This window comes from Falco punctatus (genome assembly GCF_963210335.1).
Source record: "Falco punctatus genome assembly, chromosome: 6".
In the NCBI taxonomy this organism is placed as follows: domain Eukaryota; kingdom Metazoa; phylum Chordata; class Aves; order Falconiformes; family Falconidae; genus Falco; species Falco punctatus.
Genome location: NC_137585.1, coordinates 19317830 through 19343841, shown reverse-complemented (window position 1 = coordinate 19343841; position 26012 = coordinate 19317830). Strand labels below are relative to the sequence as shown.

The 26012-nt window shown below is 39.8% G+C and overlaps 1 protein-coding gene across 2 annotated transcripts in view; it reads left to right on the top strand.

The window, feature by feature from the left end:
* Positions 1 to 26012, top strand: part of SOX5 (SRY-box transcription factor 5) — a 652081-nt gene that overhangs the window by 89826 nt on the left and 536243 nt on the right. Inside the window, exon 2 of one of the 2 annotated variants that reach the window (XM_080392185.1) lies at positions 645 to 697. The exons of the other annotated variant lie outside the window; for it this stretch is intronic. The gene's annotated coding sequence lies outside the window, so the exon portion shown is untranslated. The remainder of the gene's footprint in view (positions 1 to 644; positions 698 to 26012) is intronic. 2 annotated transcript variants of the gene reach the window in all.

The window sequence follows — 26012 nt, the reverse complement described above, 5'->3', positions numbered from 1 at the left end:
TCTGGAACAAACTGAACCATTGACCTCATGGACCCCAGGTTGTTTGACTTAATAATCAGTTTAGCTGGGTGTGCCTGAAAAAATGACTTGTGATCTTGGTTTAGAAACACAATAGCATACAGTGTCAGAAAATCCACCATGGTAGAAATAACAAGATGTCCAGAAAAAAAATCTGTGCAATGTCTTCCTAGAAGGGCCCTGTAAAACATTTATTTGGTAACCCCTACATCTTTGCTGCAGCATTGTTCCTAAGATGGGGCATGGTTGAACTAACTGCAGTGAAATAAAATAATACTAAACCATTTAAACCATTTTCCAGAATTCACAGTAAAAAAAAAAAAAAAAAAGTTTAATGCTCAAAAAGATGATTTTGTTTAAGATTTCATTTTAACACATATGCATCCTGCCCTGGTGATTGCTGGTGGTTGCCGGGAAGTTCTCCAAGAAATCTGCAAAATGTCTAGTCTGTGTAACAGACGGGAGAGCTGGAAAAATTGTGTGAAAGTCCGGAGAATTTTAGATTTCTTTCTCTTTTTCTCTAGGAGTTTTGGACCATTTAGATAAGATGTGTGAAGTTTAAACTCTCTCTACACCCATTAGAACAAAACCTTTGAGCCTTTATTGAGTATGTTCTTCCCTTGCAGTTACAGGTTGAGAACAGGGTGAACTTCTAAGCAAGCTGTGCATGGCAGAATTGGTGAGTGAAAAAAATAAGCATTCCTTAGGCAGGAACTGAAATTTGAGCAGCTACTTAGCATGTTTTGGTTAGTACTGCTGCTATATTCCACAGTGTGGAAAATGTATGGAATAACTAGCTAGGCAGGAATATTTGACTCTGCCATGGCATGTATGACATCCTGGGAGTACTGGCACACCTAATGGAGTGATGGGGATCCCATGATGGCACTAATTGATAAAACAAAAATTTCTACACCAAGGTCGCATTTCCTCTTTCCTGAGTGAGCCTTACTTCCCTGACTGGGGCCATGATTTCCCATGCTACAAAAGATCAGAACAATAGGGGAAAGCAGACCTAGTTTGATTTTATGTCTGCTCCAGGTTCCCCTTGCTTCACACGCCTCAACAGCAAGCTGTACCTTCACCACTTTTAACTCCACCTCTTCCAAGTTTCCTTTGACCAAACGCCAGCCTCCTGTCTGTGGTCCCAGGCTATCTCTGCAAGTCTGGAGGAATCAGAGCAGCAAGGACTACAGTTAAAAATTACTGATTTAGGTAAATGCCAAAAGCCAAATGGAGGGAATCAGTAAAAGCTGGCTCTGCAGCAGGTGAGCTCTTTCAGTGGGTGTGTGCACTGGGGTCATGGAGGGGAATGTGGATGGCAGCAGAGGAGGGAGCTGCAGGACCTATGTAGGTACTTAAGTTTATTGCTATTTTTCTTGGTTTAATTTACTGTTGGTCTCTTAAAGCTGTTATATGCCATTTGATAACCATTACTAGGTAGGAGGTGTAAGTTTGGAGTTGGTCTATAATGAACTGAACTTGTGGGTAGGTAGTTTTACCAGCCAGATGGAAGGAGTGGTGTTTCATTGTGGGTTTTTTTTTTTTTTTTCCTGTTTAAACCCATAATGATTTTTCTAAATCATTTGTTGAGTCTACATACTAAGCCTAGAAGCACTCTATGATCTTTTCTAATGCCTTTGACTTTAACTGTAGATATCTAGCAATTCCATTAAATATTTTATAGTCTGTCTCTTTTTAAAGTCAAGTGAAAAAAAAAAAAAGTGCTGTCCCATCAGTGTGTCTGAAGTTGCTGCTGTTGAGTCTTCAGTACCAGACGGAAAAAGGTTTTAACAGTTGTAAGATGAAACAAAACTGGCTGAAATGTGTTTAGATAGAACAAGATTGGTTGTGAGTGAAATGTGGGAATCATCAGCACAGAGGTGGTGAATTGAAGCTATCATTCCTCAGTGATGTGAAAATACAGAACTATAATGCATATAATTGCTCAGATACTACAGGAACATGAAGAATACATTGTTTTATATAATACAGCAATTTATAAGAGTACAGCAGCAGTTAGTGTGAGGGTAGTGGGAATTGATAAATTACTTGGGATATGATGTTAATAAGTCCATAGTAAGCTGAGATGCAGCTCTAATTAATTTTTGTTTTACTTTTTGCTGGCTTTCCTCTTTTCTCTCCCTTTCTATTTCTCATTTTAAACATTGTCATCTCTTTCCTTTCTTACTTACTGGTAGGTGCTTTCACCCTCCTATGTGATGGCAGGCAGATGGCTCTCTCTGCAAATAATATTTAATGCTGTTCTGTCACTTGGCCACTGAGCAGTGTTGTAGCAGTAGGGCAGTTGAACTCATGGTGTGAAAAGTATTAACGCATTTGGCCTCTTCTGGTGTAAGGTTTGTGATTCCAGGCTTGCTCATGAATGTGCTTTTTCCCAGGAGACTGTGCAAAACACTTGCTGAGGCAGCAGGTCAGCTGTTAAAAGCTAATTCTCAAATGGGTTCAGCTCTCAGTCCATATGTGGATAACCTATAAGTGGGAGTAATTTAGACATTTAACCAGACAAAAATCCATGCTGCAAACCAAATTAAGGTGCTATTATAGATTCATGATGCATTGTTTTTGTGTGTAGTCAAGGGTGATACTGGCTACATATCAAAAGAATGATATATGTGAAGGTGTAAGTCTTCATAGGTTTAAACATGAATAAATAAAATGCTGTTATTTTATTCTTAACACCTGACTGAAAATATTAGTGGATGATATGGGGCAATATCCTTCCAACTAAGGATCTGGAAGGCTTCATAAATGAAAAGTAATTTCTCTTGACCTCAAATTTCTGAGTTGGGTGAAGTATGAAGAATGACTGCTCGGAGATAGCAGTACTGAAGATTAGAGTTATCATTATACGTATGGTGAGTTTTAAGCCCCAGGTCTGTTTGTTGGTCGGGGCTTTTTCCTTTCTCCCCGCTTCATGAAACCTACTCCTTCTTTTCAGTGTTCATGCAAAACTTATTTCCGTTTCATGTTGCATGGTTTCATGTCCCTTTAGGTTCCCTTAGACTTCAGGCTTTGAATATAACCCAAACCTCAGAGCGAAACTCAGCTGAAACCACCACGTTTTGCATAGTTTCCACCAAAAACCATAAATTGACCCAGGTTCACTCTATACTTGGCCTGTATACACCATAAGTTACTGAAGCCTTACTGAAATGTTCTGTAAAGCTGGATTCCTTAGATTTCCTTAAATCCTAATACAATGCTTTCAGGCTTGAATGTAGTCACAAAATTTTGGAACTGTTCTTCAGGATCTGTGATGACTTTTGGGAGAATGGAATTTTGTTTTGACCTATAAAATTGCTTAAGCTGGCCTGAAACATCTGTCTGAAGTGCCTCTCTTGTATGGTTTGCTGGTAATACAATAAGCAGAAAAACGCACCTTGTCATATTCCTGTGACAGGAAGGGTGCTAAGTGCAGGCTATTCTCAAATGTCCCTCTGAATCACCCCAGATTTGGGCATAGCTGTGCTAGCTTTTGTGAGTTATTTTGTTGTTTTGTTTTTTCTTTTTCTTGTCCTCTTTTTAACAGGGGGAGAAACTGTTTTGAAGGGGTTAGTAGCATTAGCAGTAGTATAATTTCCTGGGAGCTCATTTTTTGTGTTAACAGTACTGTAATCTTCTGGGAATTAATTTTTATAATTTGATGAGGGAGGACCGCTTTTGTGATATTTGATTTTTGTCACCTCCTCCCTTACCCAATTTCTCCCTCAGAAAGTCAGCTGTAACCAGACTGCTTGTATTTTTGGATAACCATTCTATGAGAAATGTTGAACAAAGATGCACTCTCTGTGTGGGTAACGAGTTACTGCCTTATTTCTCACAAGTTATGTGAAATGCTTTGAATCCGGAAAGAGACGGACCTTTACCTTTAAACAGCTTCCAGAGTTTTCCCCTGTTAACAGTGCTTCTGGGCCCAGGAGTTGCACTTCTGTTTGTGAGCCTAGCTTCTCTTGATTTAATTTTGGCTAGGCTTGTGACCCCAATTGTCAAGGCCTCCACCTCTGAATTGGGAACCACTGGCTCAGGCAATTTGTGTTGTGTTCTGGCAAATTGCCATTTGGGTAATTACATACTGTTTACTTTTGATATCTTCTTTGACTTCAAATCTGGGAGCAATTCCACTTTATTTCTTCTTGTGAAGTGGTGATGTTGCTTGGTTGTTACAGTCTATTTTAGAAGAGGGCTGCGTCATGAGTAGCTGGGCTGGGGGGTGGGGGAAGTGATGCCTGCTCATAATCTGTAAATGATTGCTGGGTGCTTTGAATTGCAGGGGAGTTGATGTCTGTGTTCAAATATATATGTTTGTATGTAGTTGGATCTGGCCAAACAACAGTTGTAGTGAAGCTAATAACATCAGGGTGTAACAGCTATGATCTTTAAGATCAGTGAATTCAGATGGTGAGCTTGTCCTTTTGTATCTGTGTGTGATAGTGGGATGCTCTGTAGGGACACAAGTTCTCTAGTTAGGTTGTAATGGAAAACTTCATTCATGATGCATGTTTTAGGTTGCTTTCATCCATTTGTGTTCTTTCAAAAAACATTAGGTTAATTTATATTTTTACAGCATCTTCCTGAGCAATGAGGATACCATGCATTCCCAGGTGCCTTTTTCTCTTTACTTTGGCTTTACAAATGTTGCTGGGGGATTTCTTTGGCAGTAATTCAGTGGATGACAGTATTACAGTCCAAACTCAAAACTTTAATCCCAGACTATACCTAATATAATGAATTGGTATCATTTTGATTTGAACTTTCTTAAGAGTTTGTTCCATGATTTTCTTCAAACAAGAGAAACAACTTACTTAGGTTTAGATTTGCACTTTTAAAAAGGTGAATATCACATTTATTCTTGCAAGACCTCAGTATCCGAACCTTGACCAATATTTGATGTTGGATAGAAAAAACAGCATGAATCAGTACTAAAATCTTCCTCCTGACCCATTTGCCCCTATTATATTAATAACTGTCATTTATGTAACGTCTTTCATCATACTGAATATCCAAGCAATTTACAAACACGTGCCTTGATTCCTCAGAGAAATCTGCAGTTAGTCAGGTTTAAATTTGTCTGAGGTCACGGAGGTTAATAACTCGATTCCTTCAAAAGGTGCCGCAATTTTAATGACCACAGCCCTTAGGACCTCCGAGACTTTCAAGCCAAACCCAACACCTCTGTCTGCAGGGCACCCACAGCACCATGCTGGCGTGCTGACTGACTTGAGCAGCCCAGTGGGGAGAGCATTGCCTCTTGAATTAGACATGCTTTCTGCAGGACCTTTGTTTTCTTGGATTTGTTTTATTTCCTCCCCTCTCTAGAGACCATCTGTCTCCGTACTTGCCCATCCTGAGATATGGGTCTTTTGGAGATGCAGGTGGGTCGGATATCAGGGTAAAAGGATATGCTTATGTGTGTGACTTTTTTTTTTTAAATTTTATTTTATTTTTATTAAAGTAGGGGAAGAAGGGAAAATATGGAACCATAATACTTCCAACACTGAGTTTTGGGGGGTAACTTACCTGTTGGGCTTTTTCCTAATGTTTCAAAGGAGTGATGATTTTTAAATTAGCAGAAAGCTGAGGGTGTTTGAGCCCTGCTGATTCTAAAAACAGATATTTATGCAGATGAGCATGTGTGCATGCTACAATTCAGCACTGTCTAACTCCAGATGTCAAGCACTTCACTGTTCCCAGTGCATAGGTCTAAAATATGTTTCTGCATAACATAAACTTGGTTTTACAACCACTCACATTTAGACTGATTATTGGAGCTGAGCTGCATCTGTGTACTTCTTGTGTAACTTCTTGTTCAGGAAAGTCTCAAAAGAGATCACTAAAAGGGGTATTTAATTTGTTGCTTCTGAGGTTTAAGATGTTAGTCTTTAAAGAAATGGTCTCATTATAACATGTAGGACTTGTTTCGTTATGACAGATGTATATTTTATATGGAGGTATTAAGAACCTTATGTTTTCAAACAGCATTCAAGGATCTTCTAGAATTAGGCCTTAAATTTTAAGCAGATACGTAGAGTATTGGAGGCCAGTAAATATACTCTCCAAGATAACAAATGGGAAAAAAGTGCTAGTAATTAAACTATGTTTACAATAATTATACTCAAGATATCATGCTTAATGTTTCCATTCTCCTGTTACCTTACTATTACCTACATTCATGAGCCATTCATAGATAGCTGCATATTTATCCAGATAACTAGTAAAGCAAACGTGCAATTGATGAGATTTTGACTCTTGAAATCATTACAATGAAGCTGGAATTTTATCCTATATATGCAAGTAGACAGTATTAGTGTAAGTGCTCTTACAGAATATTCTCATATGAACTATGCTGTAAAATGTCACAGTAAATTGTAGCTGCAAGGCTATTTGAAATTAGTCATTTAGGTACTATAAATATTATTTTATGAGGTTTATCCATTTATCAGTACCTCCCTGTTCTGTTGTATCCTAGAGAAAGGTCTTAGCAGTAGATAGAGACAAATATATATGTACAATTCAGTCTGTTTGCGGGGCGGGGGGGGAAGTTGCAACTTCAACTGCTCCAGAGCAGGGTTACTTCGGGCTTCTGTCAGTATGACTGTAGGTATAACTACTGATATTTTCAATAGGTAAATTTTTTCTTTTGGGAATTTAGTACAAAATACAGATCAAAGGGAGAAATTGGTACAGTACTTGTCACTGTGTTTATACGAAAACTTGTCACCTGTGCTTGAGCTGTTGCTTAAAATACCAGAGAATCTCTCACTAAAAATAAAGTGTTATTACCCTCAATATTGCAGTTTATTATAGTGTTATAGTATTACTTTACAGTATTTGGGGCTGTTGTTACCATTTTTGCCAAGAATATTCTGTCTTGTTTCTAATTCTGTCTTGGGCTAAGCAACCCAAACCCTATGGCGGGAGCTTGTGCTGCTGAGCTTTCTGAAGCACGAGGCCCTTCAGTGTAGGGCAGTAAGTGACACAGCGCTTGATGCTGGCACAAGTGGAGCTTCATTTAAAAATGCATGTCATGAAACAGCATTAGGCCTTTCTATAAATAGAAGCTTTGCAGTAAGTCAAGCCAAAGGAAGACCAGTTAATAATGCCCTTCTCTGGTGTTGGGACATCAGGCATTGCATGCTTGAGCATTTGCTATTTCTCCTATAACAACCATTCATCTTAGAAAACTGCTTAAGATTTTTCCCTGAGAGGAACGACTGTGCTTGGCCCAGCACAGTGGTAATGCTGTGGTGAAGACATTTACAAAGTAGGTTTTGGGATAGCTGTAGGCGAGCAGCCCTGAGGCAGCAGTGTTTTAAGCCTTGGGCTGCAGTGCTCTGAACAACCACAAACTGTCTGCACGTATCACAAGAGTTGAACACTTGCAGCAGTGTTAGCCATTGCTTTCTATTACCTAGACTTTGTGTTTATTTTGGCATATTATTTACTATCAACAGTTTCTGCAACAAAATAAAGTACTTAATTCTCCATAAGGAGAAGGTCATAAAATGCTTGGGGTTAACTCAAGGTTAGCAGGACTTTGACAGGTGTGAGGAATTAGGTGCCAAACTATGGTTAATGGGAGCTGTGTTCTTGCCTACATTAAGCATGGAGAATATCCTTGATCCTTACCAAGTACTGTTCTGTTTCTCATCTCTACAAAGTGGTGGGAGACTGAAGGGTTAATTTTCATTGTCCTTAAAGTTCACTAATTGGGGAAAAAAATCAGCAAATATCATCTTGCTGACCTTTGAAATCTGCCTGACCATTCAGGGCCTCGGGTTTTGTGCAGGAGTGGAGAGACAGGGAGTGAGCAGTTGTTGTGGCGGCACCAGCAAAGGGTTAATCAGCCTTGCCAGCCTGAACAATGGAGACGGGGCAGCTTTAAACGAAATGAGCTGAATATTTCATTCGGCCACTCAGCTGCCTGCTCCAATTGCCTCCTTTGCTAAAATGAGAGCTTAATCTAAAGTGACAACAACATCAGTTTCTATGTGCTCCAGTCACACAGAACATGACTTCCTTAACATAAACACTATTTACATGGACCGTCTGGATATAGCAGGGAATCGGGAGCGTGCCCAGCTGAGACAGAGGCTACAATGAAGGACGAATACAGGCAGCTGAGAATTAACATTGGCAAATGAAAGCCTGACCCTCAGAGGGCATGTCCCTGATACATTTTAAAGCTAGAAAGCCTTGCACCGGTAACCTTACTTCCAGTAAAGACTATATAATTTGAAAGAAAATAGTACCTTTTCAGCCTAGATACTTAACCAAATGCATTATGTCTGACCCATTTTCCTACTCCGTATGACATGAGATGAAGGACCCCCAGCTGCAATTACCAGTCGTCCAAACAGCTGTAACCGATAAGCCTCCCCCTTCCTTGTACTCTCATCTCAAAGCAGCTCCTGCTTTTTGGAATGAAAGGGGGCACGCTGCTGGGCAGAGGCAGGGGTCCCGGCCCAGTGCCTGCCCTGTGGCCTCGGCCCCCGTGCCACCAGGGTGAGAGCTCTGTACCGCACGGCACGCTGCTGTCTGAAGAAGCTGTTGCTGACCCTCAGAGCTGCTTGCTGCTTCTGGAGGAGCAGACTGTGCTCTGGCTTGCCTCAACAGGACACAAACAAGGAGTGGCTGTAGACCGGCTTCTTCCCTTGGGCTCTGTGGAGACTGGCTCCCTGAAGGAGTAAAAGCTTATGGCCCCTCGCTTGACTGGGGAGCTCTGCCCAGAGGAGGGGTCTGTGGAGGACAGGGTTGACCTCTTCTTCTTGCCCTGCTGTAACTGTAAGGCTACTTTTTTCATTCCAGCAGTATCCCAGACTTCTGAAATCTTTGTCTTTTGGGCTGTTTTGTGGGTTTTGTTTGTTTTGTGTGTGTGTAGGGATGTTGTTGTTTTTCTTAAAGGGGGGGTCAGGGTATTACTTATTTTTGCTAGGCCATGGAGGTTTTAGGCCCCTGGGAGATTTAGGCATTCATATGCCACTGTGTGTTGTCAATATTTTAAAAAGGGAAGGCCTCCTTCTTGGATGTAACTTGGATATAACTGCAGGTAATTCACAGTGGGGGAAGGCAGAGCGGGAAGGATTTTGGGGTAGCGTGGTGCTTAACCACAGGTAAGCCCAGGAAAAACTAATGGAACATATTGCACCCGGGTGCGAGTGCCATGAGGCCCTGACCTTGCTCCAAGAGAGAGATAACTGTGATTTTTCCCACCTCCCTTGTGATGGATGCTGGGGCTGCCCAGACAGCAGCATGGCCGTGGCTATAAACACCTTCGCCAGCCACTCTGGCAGCCTTGCTGCTCCCTCCTTTTCTTATTCCTCCCCTCCCGCCCCCAGGCTTGCTGTTTGTACAGAGTCACTTGTTCAGCTGGGCAGGGAGGGCACTGTGCAACAGCAGGTGTAGGTTATCAATTCTCCTTTGGGTAGTATTGGGAGATTCACTTTTCTTGACAGCTGTGTTAAGCTGACAATTGTTCAAGCAGACATTACTCACTAGTTGTTTTATAGGATGGCTTTTGAGCTGGTTTTGCTATCCTCAAAATAAAAGTTTATCTTAAAAAAAAAAAAAAAAAAAGGTTGTGTGGGATAACTTGGTGGCATGTTGAGCTGAGTAGCGTGATAGTAGGATACCTAGATCTTAGCCAGACTCTGCAGTTAGTCTTGAGAAACAAGGCAGGATTGTTTGTTTCTGTGCCTTTTTATTCTCCATGTAGACAAAGACATGCCCTCCTTTCGCATAAAGTAAGGGCAGTAGTTCTGTCCTACTGAAGAAGAAACAATTTCTTTCTCATCATTGGGCTAACAGCAGAATTTACAAAAAATTACTGATCCTGAAAGAATTTTTTTAAATCTTGTTGGAACATTTGCTATTCTGAAAATTCAGAATGTGCTGATACTTCTAGCATCACTTAATATTTACTGTCTTTTATTACTGAATGTTAAAATATTAAAATTTAGGAGGTTTGTGAAGTGGAGAAATTGAATATTTGCATCAAAATACTAGAGGTCCAGTGACTATAATCCTGTAGCTGAAATCCTGAGTGGCTCCTTTTTCATATTAAAGAGTAATTACGTTGCCAAGTTAAGTGGACTTTTTTAAAACACACTGTAGTTAACTTTTAGCTGCTGTAGCTTCACTTTAAAGAAGGAGCACAGATCACTTATGGTGTCAATATGAGTCTTAAAATAGTAGTCAAAATATGTGCTTTTTGATTCTGTCTGACTACTGTCTTTCCTTTTTCCTCACTTTTGGTGCCAGAAGGCAGTGTAACCAGTCACAGATTTACAGTGTTACAGATGTATTCCCTACACCATCAGAAAACAATGTCTACTATTCTTAAGATGCAGTGCACTGGCATTGGTTCAAGAACTAACACCTCCTCAAAGAGAGCAGTCACTAAAATCAGTTCATCATTGAAGTGCAAGGGAAAAACACAAGATGGAAATTGGACTATAGGGATGTTTAAGGGTCATCTGAAACACCATCTCGCAAGTCACCTTTGTTAGGTAATGATGCTGACCATCAGCTGGGAGTTACAGATTTCCAGAGGTGCAGGATATAAGTTATATTCTTACTGTTTCATCAGATAGCCCTTATAGCTTCAGCTGGGGGGTTGGCGATCATTTTATTAAACTTATTTCCTAAAAAGGCCACTCAGTGCTATTTATGCTATAAATAGCTCCCATAGTTCAATCCTAGAAATGGTCATTGTGCCCGTCTGCCTTTGGTTGATGCCTAGCTGGAGTTAGGTACCAGATGAATAACAGGATGTGCCTTTGAAGAAGGTACTCCCCCACCCACCCCCCAAAAAAAAAAAAAAAAAAAAAAGTAGGAGAGAGAAAATAGCAAGAAATGCATCTCTGTACAGCTGGATATGCATTTAGCCCTATTCCAAATAACTGAAAGCCCCAGTGAGTTCTTTGTTTTTAGAGATTAATCTTGTTGAATCTGCTTATCCCTTTCAGATTAAGTCCTCTGTCTTGAAATCAAGAATACTATTTGGCCATGTCATACAGTTGATGTTAGCAAATGCTGCACTCCTTTCTGGAGAGGTGTGACTTCAGGTGCTTCAAGGGAATGTAAGAGTTGTAGGCAGGTGAACTTCAGGCTCCTCTGTCCTCATCCTGGGGTCCAAAAAGAGTGTGGATCAAGACAGGGAAGATGTAACATACTGGCCTTCATGTTGGAGAGTAGCTCTTGGATGCTAATACAAGTGATTATTAAAAAAATCTCCTTTTCTGAGGATTACTAATCTGTCTATTAGATGTATGCTTATTACATAGTTATTAAACCTAATGAATGTATTTTTTAATATGCAATAATTATCTAATTAAATATAAAGCATTAGATTAAGTAGGCTAGCTCTCATACTAAAATGCTGTCTGTTGCAAGTAGATTTATTGAGGATTAACAACTACATAATAGAACTGTATCTATTTCATGATTGTTAATCCTAAATGAATGTTTTTAATAATTAATTGGCACTTAACTGAAGGATTATGTTCATTGTGATGGAGTTTATGAAGCAATAGAACATTTTTTGTGGATGATTAAGTGCCAAAGAGAATATTCCTATGATACTGCTAAAGAACTGGTAAGGGTTGGACAGGGGACAGGACACCACAAAAAAAACCCAAACAAACAGAAACAGCCCCCAAAAAATAACCAACCAAAACCCACAAGAAATTGGGGAGGAATGAGAAAATCACATGTAGTAGCAAAACTTTTGTTTCTTTTGTTACGTGATAAGAGCTTGAAGGTTTTGTTTGGTTTCTTATGTATTATGTAGGGGAAGAAGTAACTGGCTACTTAGACAGCAAGATATTTAATACTGGAAAATAAATGAGAGTGTTTTGGTTAAAAATGGTAAAATATTTCAATGTGACAATGAGGATCCTTCAATATTTAAGTTTAATTCTTGGAATATTTATTGTACATGTGAATTAGTGAACTAGAACATAAATGCAATATACATTTTGACTAAATGGGTTCCAGGAACGTATCCCTGTGCCAGCTGTTAGAGAATACAGAAGAAAGTTGCATATTTTACTTGAGCACAAAGAAGCACTGTGAATATTTCATAGAGTCAATTATGGAAGCAAACAGGAGAAAACACATATTCTGTTGGTTTAGCTGACCCCAAGAGAAGACACCAGTCCTGACATCCAGTTAAGGTTTCAAGCTGTTAACAACTAGAAAGGCTGAGTCAGTGGGATTAAGCATCAACTGTTACTTGGAACACTTGAAATTTTTTTGTAGACAGAAAAATGCTAATGTAACCACTAGAAGCTTTCTAGTGAGTATTTGGTGAATTCCTGTAGTTAAGGTATGTACACAGATCCATACAAATTCCTGTAGTTAAAATATGTACACAGATCCATACATGGGTATACATAGTGGGTTGCTTCGGAAGGAAGTCATTCCATATAGCATATTTTCAAGTGGAAACTGATAAATCGAAATAATTGGCAAATATTTTGTGTAATAATGAAGCATACTGAAAGTAAATATTCTGTTGACATTAACAAACTTAACCAGCTTTACTGTTTGAAGACCTTTAAGAAAAATTGTTAACTTCATGAAAAATGCAAAACCTTTTTAGGTGAATTGTGTGGGGGAAAAGGGAGAGCAATTTTATGTCTATGCATGTGAACATATATGTGTACATATTTTTCTATTTGCACAGCATATATTAGACTTTCCTTCTTTTTAGAATCATAGAATTGTTTAGGCAGGAAAAGACCTTTAAGATCATCAAGTCCAACTGTTAATTTAGCACTGCCAAGTCCACCACTAAACCATGTCCTTAAGAACTGCATGTGCATGTCTTTGAAATACCTCCAGGGATGGTGACTCAGCCACTACCTTGGGCAGCCTGTTCCAATGCTTGACCACCCTTTCAGTGGAGAAATTTTTCCTAACATCCAATCTAAACCTCCCCTGGTGCACCTTGAGGCTGTTTCTTCTCATCCTGTTGCTTGTTACTTGGGAGAAGAGACCTACCCCAACCTACCTACATCCTCCTTTCAGGTAGTTGTAGAGGGCCATAAGGTCTCGCCTGAGCCTCATTTTCTTCAGGTTAGACAACCCCACTTCCCTCAGTCACTTCTTATCAGACTTGTGCTCCAGACCCATCGCCAGCTTTGTTGCCCTTCTCTGTTTGAGCACCTCAATGCCTTTCTTGTAGTGAGGGGCCCAAAACTGAACACAGCATTCAAGGTGTGGCCTCACCATTGCAGGACCTGACACTTGGTCTTGTTGAACCTCATACAATTGGCCCATTGATCCAGCAGGTCCAGATCCCTCTGGAGGGCCTTCCTACCCTCATGCAGATCGACACTCTCAGCCAACTTGGTGTCATCTGCAGACTTACTGAGAGTGCACTCAATTCCCTCATCCAGATCATCAATAAAGATATTAAACAGAACTGGCCCTAATATTGAGCCCTGGGGAATGTGACTTGTGACCGGTCGCCAGCCAGATGTAACTCCATTCACCACCACTCTTTGAGCTTGGCCAGCCAGCCAGCTTTTAACCCCGCATAAAGTACGCCTGTTCAAACCATGAGCAGCCAGTTTCTACAGGAGAACACTGTGGGAAACAGTGTCACAGTGTCAAAGACTTTGCTAAGGTCCAGATAGACAACATCCACAGTCCTTCCCTCATCCATTAGGTGGGTCATCTTGTTATAGAAGGAGATCAGGTTTCTCAAGCAGGACCTGCCCTTCATAAACCCGAGCTGGCTGGGCCTGATTCCCTGGCTGTCCTGCATGTGTTGCATGATGGCACTCAGGGTGATCTGCTCCATAACCTTCCCAGGCACTGAGGTCAGGCTGACAGGCCTGTAGTTTCCCAGATCGTCCTTCCTGCTCTTCTTGTAGATGACCATCACACTGTCTAACCTCCAGTCCTCTGGGACCTCCCCAGTTAGCCAGGACTGTTGATAAATGATGGAAAGTGGCTTGGCGAGTGCTTCTGCCAACTCCCTCAGTACCCTCGGGTGGATCCCATCCAGCCCCATAGGCTTGTGTGTGTCCAGTTGGTGTAAAAAGTCACTAACCATTTCCCCTTGGATTACAGGGGGCTTCATTCTGCTCTCCACCCTTGTCAGGGGACTGGGTACCCAGAGAACAGCTAGTATTACTATTGAAGGCTGAGGCAAAAAAGACATGAAGTACCTTAGCCTTTTCTGCAGCCTGAATGTTTCCCCCTGACCCCAATGAAGGATGGTTATTCTTCTTAGCCCTCCTTTTGTTAATGTATTCGTACAACCATTTTTTATTGTCTTTTATGGCAGTAGCACGATTAAGTTCTAGTGGGGCTTTGGCCTTTCTAATTTTCTCCATGCATAACTTCATGACATCCTTGTAGTCCTCCTGAGTTGCCTGCTCCTTCTTCCAAAGGTCGTAAACTCCAAAAGTGAAGTTGTAGGTATCAAAATTTGCAAACTGAGGGTGTTTGCTGGGATACTTCATAACCCTGACTTCTTGCAACAAATGATTTGCCATGATTTGTGTTGAGTGCTGTTGCAATATTATTTTTTTTTCTGGATAGGAATGTGTTTGAATCAGGTAATTTTTCTGATCAGTTTTGGAAGTCAAGGTAATGATGCTGTGTCTTTTTGGCAGTGTTGTGAGTGCCAGTACTATATGGGGCTCAGAACAGTTTTGGGGCAGGGGAGAAGTGAGGTGTGTTAGATATCCAAAATTATTCTTTATTTTTGAGAATCATGGTTTGTAGTCACTTTGAGAGAAACTTCAGCAGTAATTGGGAAAGTGGAGTGTAAAGCCGCATCTCAGTCTGAGGAGGAGCTCTGGTGTACCCTTCAAGCTTAAGGTTTCTGAACTCAGACTTTAATGGGAGAGACACTGATAGCTGGGAAGGCCCTGAAGGTGCAAATTCTGCAGGTTCCTAAGACTTCAGTGTGCCATGCAGGTGACCGTCACCTTAATACACAGCTCTGCAGGCTTTTTAAAAATAAAAATTAAGCAACAACAAAAAAATCTTGTTATCAGGCTAATTGTGCTTTCCAAAAGGTGGCAACCCTGACTGCCCACAGGATTTGGCAAACTATAAGACAAAGCCAGGCTTTCCCCCTAAAGCTTAACAGCAGTTGTGTTGCAGCAGCAGCTGCTGCAAAAGGTGGATGTAGTGACGATATTGATGAGATTACTAATTTGTTTAGTAGACAGGGAATGAGGATTCGTCTGTTGGCTGTCATCATCCATCAGCCGTATGTTGCCCCAGGCAGTGGGTATATGCTGTTAGCCTGTTACTAATTTTACTTTGTTTTTTCTCAGCTTAGTTCTTTTCTTTGGTTCATTTCATTCATTTGTTGTGACTGAAAACTAAACAAGAAGGAGGAAAAAAGCCCGTTGCTACCTCTCTTTGTTTGTCAGAGCAGGTACCCTACAGCTGCTGCCTGCAGCCTCTTCCATTTGATTTGGCTGAAAGCTGTCGATGAGAAGTGCGGTGGCCTATAAGGGAAATGCCTTTCAGGGCATAAGAAGTTTTCTCTAGAAACCGGGGTCTTAGCCATATTTACCCTTCAAAAACAGTAGGTGAGAGCTACTTCATAATTATGTAGTATTGTACCAGCCTGTGAATGAATTGGTGATGCCCTGACATTGTCATACCTGTGCTGATTTGTTGCATTGTTGCATGTACATGACTGTTACTTTTGTTTAATGTCTGAGACATTTTAGGTGGTGCTAATCAAACTTTCACTTCAGCAACAGGCAGGAAGTTTGTGCAAAGGAATTTGGGGGTCAGCCGTATTAATTGGAAACTCATAGAGGGTTTTATCTCATACTGATTATAATTTCCCATTAGGCCAATTCTAAAGGGGAAGGTCTAAGTTGTAGCTGCAGATTATTTGACTTGGATTAAGCTTTCCAAATTCAGCATCCCTGTCAGAAATAATGTTTAATATTGTACCTAAGGGGTCAGTTCCCACTGTTGTCATTAAATCTGTATCATAATGTTGTCACCCTCTTCTCATTCAAAATGTGCTTAATAATGTAGTGATTAATATTTTCAGGATCTTTTCCAGGTGGAGATGAGAAAGGCATGAAGGCTGGAAGGTAGTCCGAGTTTCCAGGCTTCATTGCAATGTCTCATTTTTTTCTACAGTACTTCGAGTACTGATTTTTAGTGGCCCTGGCCACAGCTTTAGGTATTTGCTGAGCTTTGAGAAGTACTTAGGATCCATCCACAGGGAAGTGAAGTTGGTGGTACAATTATTATAGAAGACATCATGTGTGAATTTGAAAAAATGTAGTTAAAATCTTAACAGGAGATAGGTGTTGGTAGGTAGTGGGGAAAATGTATTGTTCTGTGGCTGTACTTTTTTTCTCCTTTTCCTCTATCTTTTCTTGTGTCTATTTTTTCTCCCAGTAAAAAGTAAATTTATGGCCCTCCTCCTTCAGTCTTTGCTTATTCAGAGTGAGCACATCTTGATGATGACTATACTGTTAAATAGGATTGGTCTTGTGGTCAGCATGGAGTACATAACTGCTTCCTAAGTGGATGGCAGTGGTGGAAAGCCTGTAGTAACCTACTATTGGTGGCTTTGCTGGGCTGTGTTGAGCTTCTGGATCCGAGGTCAGTCTCTTCTGCTCCCTTCCCAGACTCACCAGCCCACTGCAGGGCCTTGAGTGACAGCTCCAAGACCCCCTCATGGCTCTCTGCCTGTTAGTGTGTCCCAGGAGAGGTGAGGTGTCCCTCATACCAGGTCTTGGAAGAGTTTGCAAATGAAGCGTTGGGTGTGGGTAGCTTTCGGTAGTGCCTCCTGGGTACGGTGACTCTGGCTGATGAGGAATCTCTTAAGTATCAGTGCAGATGTGTTTTCCTTACAATCCCTGCCCTCCTCCAAAAATGCTTGAGGTTGTTTACAGTACAGACATGACACAGAGCAAGTGCTTAGTATGATCTTGTGATGGCAACTTCTTTATGAAATTACAGGTTGTATAAGCAGAGTAGGATTGGACAAGCTCTATGGGATTTCAGGGAATAGACAGGTGACTCGAGATAACTGTTTTTTTTTTATTAATTTTCTTATGATGTGATAATCTTCCTGCGAAACAAAGGAATCATATTAATCTTCTCAAAACAGTGCAGTTTCCTAATCAGATCTTTGTATCAGGCTGGTGGCTTGGTAAGTCATGAGTTGAGGGGTGACTTTGGGCACACTTGAGAATCCAGAGATCTCAACTTTGAAAGCTTGTTAGTTTAATCAGCTCCCCATGTGTAAACAATTTCAGCATGCTTTCTGGATGAATTTTAAAATTTATATAATTTTTTAAAAATACAGTTGTTGATGCATATCTAGCATAGTTTTATTTTGCTATTTTTAACTACTTTCTTTTGCTTGTATGAGCATTGCATGATGCTTTATTCTAGATTATATTGAACCCCAGAAAGGGGGAAAATAGCTGCAGAAAATGTTTCAGGTAGCAGTGAAGCAGCAAATCCTCTCAAGGATCAGTGGGGCATAGAGGGAGAGCAGAGAATAGCCAGAAGAACTAGGTTATAGCTCATAGGTTAGCATTGGTGGTCACTGAGAATTCCCTCCTTGTTGAAGCCGTTAGTAGCAAGTTACAGGGGATAAGAAATGCAACATGGTCCTCCTTGAGCAAAGAACTTTCCTGTATGTCCCTTGGCCCTGTATTTTCTGAAAGTTGGATGCAGTTTTCAAGCTCAGTGTAACCACTGCAATGCCTTGAGGTGTATGTGTATGTATGTGTGTGTGTGCGTGTGTTTGGTTTTTTTTAATGGGTAGCAGAAGAAAGTCTTACACATTGTATTTTAGATTTGCCTGTTTGTAATGTTGGAACTAGAGCTGGAGAAGCACTTTCAAAGAATCATAGAATCATTTAGGTCAGAAAAGACCTTTAAGATTGAGTCCAACTATAAAACTTTTCAACATGCCAGAAGGATAAACAGCATTCTTGGACTCTGTGGGGTAAACTGCTGGCTATTGGATTTGCCCTTATCTTTTATAGTCATGAAAATGTCCAGGTGCATTGTGATTTTCTTGTCTAAAGCTTCAAATGGGAGCTTTTTCAGCTGACGTGTGGTGATGATTATGATGAGATCCTTTGTGGTATCTCTTAAATTCCTGAGCTGAAAAGAGTTTTTGCTGTCTAGGAATTCATCATGATAGTTTGCTTTTAAATAGGCAGGAGTAAAGTTAAGTGTGTTTTCCTTCTTTCTCTTTGACTGACTTCTGTGGGGGAAAAAAAAACTATCAAGAAGTGATGAGAAATGTGAGAACCCTTTCTGTGAAATACCACCGTTAAAAGATGGCAATATTTTGAGTACTTCCAGCTAGTTACAAGTCTTTGATAAAAGTGTTGTTTTTGCAAATTGTTTCTGTGCTCTGCATATGTGTCTGTGTACTTAGAGCAAATTACAACAGCAAGAAAAGAAAGGAATCCTTCTGTAGGTAGTAGCACAGCGCTGGCTGCGTGTACACGCTGGGGACTGCAGGGTCACATCCTGGGCCATTCGGAGGCAAGGGGAGAGGAAGGCAAGGGGGCAAATCAGTAGAAGGAAGAAAAAGTAAAAACAAAGGAAGGGAAGCAATGGGTGTGGGGGGGTTGCTTCTGTTAGCAATGCAAGGAACAGCAGTGCTTGTACCCAGAGGATCCTGAGTAGGGGCAGTGTCTCTTTAAAAGCAGTAGGGGGTTGGAGCTGGGGGAGTGCTCACAGCAGTAAGTATAACACAGCTGTGCTCTGTTTATGCTTAGGCTACAATAAAAAAGCTATAAAATGTGAGATGTCATAGCTCCACTTTGCTTTATTTATACTATTTCCTCTGAGCTCTGTCACACTGCACATTCATCTGCTAAGTTGCAGCAAGAATGGAGATTAAAATATCACAGCTCAAAATAGGAGTCAAGCGGAAGGAGATTCATCATAGCCCTATTAAAAAATATGTAAATATGGGAATGAAGTCATTTTAAAGCTGTATGGCTCTCCTCCTCAGTGGGCTGGGGAAAGCTTTGAGTGATGTGCTATGCGAGTGACAGATTTATGGGACTTGTTCTTCTATTTTTCACTCCATTCCACCAAAATACTTCTAAGATTAAAAATATCAATTTGAATTGCAGATTTTCTCTATGCTATATATATATATACATTTAAAAGCTTTTCTTCTTAACCATTGCCTAAACTAATAATGGAAAGAAATATTATTCCTGATTAAAAGAGGTTGGAAGCATGGTCTGATGTCGAACTTGCATAGGCAAGACTTGCCCTTCTAGAGTGCTTTTCATCCGGGGTCCTCTGAGCACTCTGCAGGCGTTATGTCAAACCTCTCGTGCCCTCAGAGATAGAGGCCTGCCTTACCCTCCATACATGAAAGTACACTGAATACTTGCAGCTGAAGTTCTCAGAAATGCCCTGTGGCACCCAAACCACAGTATTTCTAATGGAGGTTTGTTCCATTTCTCCCCTGCAGCTATTTTGAAAATGGAGCTGGGATAGGAACTATGAAGTCCCAATTTCTGATTGCTTTTCAAAAGTGCTGTGCAAAGAGAGCTGCCTCCACTAGCAGGAGCAATGCTCTTTTGAACTTTGCAGTGAGCCTGTGGTCTTTGATGTGGTCAAATTTGGGTATGAGTTTTCCCCTGCAAGAACAAAGCACAGATGTTACAAGACATTTGAGAAATGAGGGATTTTAATTCCCTGAAGATTCAAGAAAGCCACCAAGATACTTCACCCACGTCTAGTTCTGAAGCCTAGTTTTGAATAAAGGAGGTGAAATGTGCTGCCACTAAATGGAGCTGTGTTTTGTAGGTCAGTGTGGGTAGGGTGCAGTGAGAGGAGAGCCAAGGGAGAGGGCTGCTGTGCTTCCCTGCGATTGTAGTGTGAGCTGAGGGGCTGTAAGAAAAACTGGAAACTTCTTGATGCAAAGTGACCCAAGGCAAAGCAGTGATTGTGTCTGCATGACCTTTGCAGCCATTCAGTTGGCCTGCCCTTGAAGAATTTTGTGTCAATCCAAGTAGGATCACTGTTCAGCTTTTGATCAGCAACTAAACAATACAGAGAAATTCCATCCAAAGGAAGAATTAAAATTTACTATTGAAGGTGGTTAAGATATTCTAGCTTTCCTCTTCATTTTTTCTTAAATGGTGGTATAAATACATCAGAAATTAACCAAAACTTAATTGGCTGACTCCTTGAAAGTGGGTGCTTTGTGAATAAACAAAGATTTAGCTGAGGAAGACCAGGCCACCCATCTGTAACCATGTCAAATGCAGCACTGAGAACTGAAGGAGTCAAGACTGCGGTTTAGTCTGGGATTGCCAACATGCCTCCTAGTTTATGCAGACTGAAGTGCTAGTGCAAGTGGAATGTCCACTAAGAATGGGGCTAAACCAACCTACTTCTCATGGCACTTGAAGTGGTGTCATTCCTGATCATGACTTTCACCCTGTCTTCTTCAGTGTGTTGGCAGGAGTAAGGAGGAGTGCCCATGGGTTTGGGTGTGTGCTTTTTGGTTTTGTTTTTCTGTTTTTTGTTTTTGTTTGGTTTTTTTTTTTTCTCCTTTTATCCTATGACATTCAGGAAAAGTCAGTGATTTTTGTTACTCCAGTATGTGATTCTGGAGTAGTCCTGGGACATATTGATTTATTCATGAAGTGTTTATTGGCAGCAGAAAAGCAGAGATTTCCTTGGTAAGCTACTTTTGTGCCATGCCTGTTTAAGCATTGCTGCTTCTGGCTGAGTGCAGCGCTCTTGGTGCTTTTGAGTCCTTTAACCTGGGAAGAGCTGTGGATACAGGATGCTAATGTCCTTCAAGCAGAAGAATGACTTGTGTCTTTAAGAAGGTGCTATACTCAATCAAGTTATGGTATTGAGTATCCAGGAAATGCTTTGCATTTACGAACATGCAGCCTTCTGTGTACCGGGTGCGTTGGTAACCTGCCATGTTCACCAGTGTGGTGTTTATCCCAGAGCATCTTGTTTAGTATGTGATGAGAGTAACATGGACTTTTGCAGGGTTGGGTGGTGGTTTTTTTTGGGGGGGTGGGGGAAGAGTTTGTGTGTACTGTTTTGGCATGCCAGTATAAGCCTATTGACCTGATAAACACTAGTGTGTATCCGTGTATTTTTCTTAATGCAGCTATAGTCCTGTAAGATATAAAAATGTAATTGAGCTTGACATTCACAACTTCTTGAAGCACATGTAGTTTGTAGTATACTCAGAAATACTGATGCTCCTTCTCCCAGGTCCCTTGTCCTTTTATCTTTTTCTTCTGTTTCATTTTGCTTCAATCAAATGATGGATTATTTGACAAAGGAACTAAAAATGACATTTTTTCAGATGCAATATGATTTATAAGCCCAAATTCACTTCCAAAATTGTTTTGGAATAATTTAGGAACCTAATGCTTGTTGGGAAACAATGGATTTGAACAAAAAAGTGCTTTCTAATATATATATTTTTGGTAGAATTTATTGCTTAAGCTACAAATGTTCAGGATGTATGTGTTATTTCATTTAGGTAATGTTTTACTTGATCTACATTTATTGTAACAAAGGTATTGATATATCATGACACAAGGAAGTAATTTCAATATTGTAATATCTATACAGCAGGGCGTCTTCTGATTGTGACCTAGTAACTCCTGTTGTATTTCAAGGTCCAGACATGTTTGGAGAAAAATCTATCCTTTCATTAAAATGGTGGTGGGGAGAAAACTCATGAATCAAAATTGTGTCTCAGCAGCCTCTGAAAACCAGACTCAACTCATGCTTTCTCAAGTCAATTGAATTCTTGGTCCTTCCAAAATCTTATCCCTTGCATTTCTAAAGAACATATCTGGCTATGTATGTAAATTGAAGTATTTGTTTTGTATGCAGTGCTGTGAACTTTGATGTTTAAGAACTGTAACTTTTTTTCTTGTAATCAATTAGTTTCATTTATATACATGACAATTTTTTAAGAATAAAATACTGGTGTTACATTAACATAGCTAATAAATGTTATTGCAAAATTCTAAGAATAAAAGTCTTAACAAGTTGAGATTATAAATATACATTGTAAATATCAGTGAGTTCTGACTTACATAGTAGTATGTGACTTAAATCTACATATATAGCTTCATAGGGCTGTCCTGTTGATTGAATGGATTTACATATGAAATGATCAAAGTATTATGCAAAGTTTAAGAAGTGCAGCTATGATATATTTGGTTAAAATTGAAAATTAACTTTAGAGTTATTTCCTAAAATTGAACATCTTAGCCTGGTCAAAAATGTGACTTAATTATTTGGGAGTCTTTTAAGAAAATCTTGGAACCGTGAATTCCGTTGATTATGAGAACCTAATTTGAGACTAAGCTATATTGACGTCTTTTATGATATAACTGAGTTCTTGGTTGCCCACAGTAATCTGTCCAGTTGATATGACCTGCAGCTGTTTTCTTCTTTCTTTGAATCCAGGCAAGGAAATACTAGGTAAGAAGTTAGCATTGCTGCATATCTCTTCCTTGCTAACAATGTCAATTTTTAGCCAAATGCAGTACAGCTGGACTATGCAAAATAATAAAATACAGGTAATCCACTAAAGGATTAATATTTACAAAACATAAGGCTCTTCCAGATATACTGTATCAGTTTGGCTCAATGTGGAAGACTATTAAAGCTTGACAGTACAACAGGGTTAGTAATTCACTATCAGTTACATTTTAACAAAGTTGTTTCCTAATGCCAGTTGGTTGACACTGATGCTTCATAGGCTTTATAACATTTATTCAGTGTATCTAGTAACAGTCTTAATACTTGATAGATCGAATCACAAAATTACTACTCATGCTGTGCTGATTAGTTTTTTTGAAAAAAGCGAACAGGAAGAATACTTTTTGAGATATTTTTACAGTAAATTTTAAATTGTCTTCCAAAGCAGCATATTCAAACGGTATTGTTGATCCTTTGGATGTTTTTTAACTGGAAAAAATTGCAATGTTTTTGCCCATTTCAGTGGTTTCTCTCTCTAAAGGAATAAGCCTTTAAAACTATCTACACTATCATTAGGTTAATGATTTTCAAAATGGCTGAACTGTTAACATGTGTATACAACTTTAAACCACAAAAATAAAATTATAAAACCTTCATTCTTTATAAACTTTTTTGAGACAATTGCTAAACCTGATGGTTTTGCCTATAAATACAGATGTATCAAAAGATGTAGAAGAAATTTATGAAACAGGTTTTACGATAATTTTGAAATAGGTACTTTAGCAATTGAAAGGTCAAAATTTGTTTTTCAACTTTCCCAAAATAAGCTCCAGTCAATTATGCCTATAATACTGCTGTGTTTTGACAGCACCAGAAGATTTGATTCCCTCCTCTGTTGTGTTTTGAAGGCTGTGAGGTTTCTTGTTACTGTCCTGTTACTGTTCATGACTTCTCTGAACCAGTCGTATAAAGCATAAGGCTGTTCTGACTGTGGACATACATCGTGCTTGGAAGAACTAGAGCACCAGTGTTTGCTGGTTAATGTTTTATTCTTGTTGCTGAATTAAGTGTAAGGTTGAAACCATCTGTTTTCCTTTGATTCACTAGCATTTGTGACTCCTTGGAGGAGAGGAAGGAGGGTTGTCTTTTGACATCTCATTTTCTGTCTCTGTGAATACAGGTATTTTTGTTTCGGTAGATTGTATATTTGGCTCCAGTTAATCTGCATTTCTTCCATGACAGGTTGCAGGTCAGCAGGCTGGAGTCTTCTGTGGTATCAAAGGTGGCCTCCTGTACTTGAAGTCATTAGCTCAGTCCTTCACAGAATGATAGTTTCTTGCAGTCTCTTCTCTTTGGTTCACCTTTGGTTATATTAATTAGTAGTTTACATCTGTCATCATGTTTGCTTATTTGCACTGGGATCTCTTCCCTCTTCTATTCTGCCAGCCTGTGTAGAAACGGGCAGCACTCAATGTGCAGTTTCTGTTTCCACCCAGCCCTCTTTTGTGTGGCTTAGATGTGGACAGGTCATATGAGGGACTGTAAGTCCTTCCCAAGCCGCTAGACGTGATCCAGCCCTGTATATTTCTGTGTCGTGTGCTCTAATGCCATAATTACTTCCATATTGTATTATTTAATGTGGGTCTCTGCTGGCTACCCACAAAAATTAATTGAATAATACAAGCAAGCAAAGAAGCTGAACTGGAAGCTTCAGGCTTAACGTGGAGCTGGTATCTGAGTCAATAAAAGGGTAAATTTTCTTTTTTTGATGTATTTGCAGCTCCTATAAGCAGGAAAGAACATGCCTCCCTCGTTAGCTTTTGAGGTAAGGCTTGCTAGCCATAATTGAGGAACTGCAGGCAGTGGTGGAGCAACTGGTAATAAAAGTGGATCGAATAAATTCCCCTGCTGCCTGAAGCTGCCTGGCCACTGTCCCACCACTGCCCAGGAGCACCCTCGTTTAAATTATGAGATCCTGTAGTGGCCACACATCATTTTTGGGACCACACAGATGTGGATTCCTTGAATGCAGCAAGTGATCTTTCTGGTCAAACCAGAGGGGTTACAGAATGGATCCAAACAGTCAGCAGTTAGTGAGGATGATTTGGGGGGAGAAGAATCTTTTAAAAATACAGTTCTACAAAATTCAGTGGAGAAAATGGAGTAAATGACATTACATGCTACTCACCTGCAACCCCTGCAGAGACAATGAGTTTACACTTAAATTTACAGCTTCCAAGGATAATGAGGAGCAGTAACTACATGACTATGCCCTGGAGAAAGAAAGAAAACCAAAGATAATGTACTACTTACTAGCTAGCCTAATGATGGCTATGAGACAGTACACTATTAGTCCTACCACGTGCAACAGTTTATTGAGAGGCTCTCTGCCTCTCTTGCTCTCAGTGGACTCACAGTTAAATTTTCTCATTAACTAAAACAGATAGATAAGATGATAGATCCTTCTTTTAGATATGATGGGTTTATTTCTTCATTGTCCAGCAAACATCACAGTTATGTTTCAGGGAGTAAATAGAGTGAGGGTAAATCTCAACTGAATTTATTTAGCTGGAGAAGTTTTCACTAGCAACATGGGAACACAATGTGAGGCTGTAAAAATAAGCAAATAAATAAAAATAAAGCTGCTATTCTAGTTCAGCAATCATATTAAAAAAATTGACTGTGTTTAAACTTTAAATATTTATTGACTTCTTTCCTACTGCAATTTTTTTGTTATAAAAAGATGAATAGGAAAATATTATGTAAATAACCGGGACAACTTTCTAGTGTTGCAAAAGATTATTGACAGAATATCATGATGCCTGACTACCACGTTACTGTATTTCTTAGATTACACTTGTTACTTGGTTTTAATACCTTTATTCAAATAATACTTAATGCACTTAATTTTTTTATTATTATTAGGAGTAGTAACATCAGTAATAAAATATTTATTTGAATTGCGCTAATTACTCTAAGTAATTGTCTCTTATTAATTGAAATCCAAAGACTTTTAGCATCAGTGGGAATCTTTTCACCAACTTCAAAGATTTGGACCCTGACCTATGAGGATATTCAGATATATTCTTAATGTTACTGGTTATGCTACTGTTCACTTTGATAATCATCATAATTTACAGATTCATCACACTTGCCTATAATTAAACTTTATTTTCAGAAGTATGATGATAATTGAATTTCTCAGTTAAGACAACTGCTGACATCATTGCAAGAATAACAACACAGAGTGAGGATCCTTGAAGTCAGATAACACAAGTTAGGAGCTAAATTTCAAAAAAGGTCTGAAATACGGCAAGTGTGGTGGTACCCACAACCCTGAGGAAAACATGGAGGGAGTGGATTGCCTTAAAATGGAGCTGCAAGAGAGACCTGCTGAGCAGGGAGCACTCTGCAGTGAATTGATGCTGAGGATGTGGGATGTTGCTGTCCCTCAGTTGGGTGGTCTCTTTTATGGGGGCAAAAGCCATGAGTCATTGTGATAG